This window comes from Electrophorus electricus, unplaced genomic scaffold (assembly GCF_041902795.1).
Source record: "Electrophorus electricus isolate QZ-2024a unplaced genomic scaffold, ASM4190279v1 Scaffold54, whole genome shotgun sequence".
Lineage (NCBI taxonomy): Eukaryota > Metazoa > Chordata > Actinopteri > Gymnotiformes > Gymnotidae > Electrophorus > Electrophorus electricus.
Window position 1 is genome coordinate 596750 of NW_027658772.1, and position 1457 is coordinate 598206.

The 1457-nt window shown below is 40.3% G+C and overlaps 1 non-coding gene across 1 annotated transcript; it reads left to right on the plus strand.

Moving 5' to 3' along the window:
• Positions 1-989: 989 nt before the first annotated feature.
• Positions 990-1063, plus strand: trnai-aau (transfer RNA isoleucine (anticodon AAU)). Its single transcript has one exon. It is a non-coding gene; the product is annotated as a tRNA-Ile (tRNA).
• The last annotated feature ends 394 nt before the right edge of the window (positions 1064-1457 follow it).

Sequence of the window (1457 nt, forward strand, 5' to 3'; positions counted from 1 at the left end):
TGTGAGCATCAATCCCACTAACACTCACATACTAAAAGAGCACTCTACCACTTGACCTAGTTCTCCTAGAGTGGGACTTGTTTGCAGATCGGACAAAAGCTGAAGACACAGTGGAATGGCAATTCTCTAGGAGATCATACCAAATCCTGCATCCACCCTAAATATTTCATCTAGCTGTGAAGTCAAAAAAGCTTATTCCTGAAATGACAGGAATAGTTCTTGCAGATTCTGATATGCTATGCAAACACTATAAAATGTGAGCTATGTTAGATCTGGCAGCCATTGGCTCTAACTGTCTCTTATTATTGAGTTAAGTAATGCTTACAGAATAACTTTCTATGGCTTCAAATACTTCCAAGAATTAAACCTTGCAGAGCTCTGTAGCTAGACACATTGTCTCTGTAGGTTTGACATGTTCATTTGACAAACTAGCTAAAATAGCATCTTTTGGTTTGAATAAATTGCCCCTTAGACCCAGACAAAAAATTGCTCAAAATCTTTCTGCTTATTCATGCAGCAATGACACAGATTTCCAAAGAAAGAGGACGTATGGTTAAAGCTAGAAAAAAATGCCTACTCTGTGCTCAGGCAGAAAATCTGATATTTTAAATATGTCCCTAAAAGGTTTATATTCCTTGGCTCACAGAATCAGACATTACATTTTTGTTGTTATGGCAGATTTCATGGTGTAATAGACAGCACTATGTAACTCGCAGCAATAAAGCTCAGTGGACTTTGCAATTGATGATTTCGTCACTGTGTACAACTGCACTGAATTGCTCTTTAACAAAAGCTTCTCCACATTTGCTTTTGAAGTTTAATTCAAAAGTTGGCTGCAGAATAACCATTTGTCAGAGGGAACAATAAGTGTCAACTGTCACCTATGCTCGGTCGAAAAAGTGGCCGTAATCTCGTTGACACCAAGTCTACAATTTCATGGAAAGGTTCCCTTCAGTGCTGCACCAAAAAGTGCAAAATGAACAGAGAAAGGCCGATTAGCTCAGCTGGTCAGAGCGTGGTGCTAATAACGCCAAGGTCATGGGTTCAATCCCCATATGGGCCATGTGGGTTTTGTCTGATGAATGACCCCTTGTCAACAAACCACCTGTTGCAAACAGGGCACCTCTTTGAACTTGTGTTGCTTATAACATTGCTTGTAATTCACAATCTGCTAAGACATGTTCCAAGTACATGAGAGTGTGTTCTTGATTACAAAACTTTACCCATGGTTTTGTGCTTGTTTCTCTGCATTGTTCTTGGACAATGCAGAGAAAAGTATGAAATCAGAGGGACTCTGGCATTAGTGTAAGGCTCTCGATCGCTGTGTGAATAGGTCAAAGAAGTCATTCCAGAGGCATGCAGACAACCTGCATCCTCCCCATCAAATTATAGCCAGTTAGGTGTCTGGCAGTGCCAGGGAGTTCAAATCCTTTAGTCTGAAATGTGTTGGGATATGA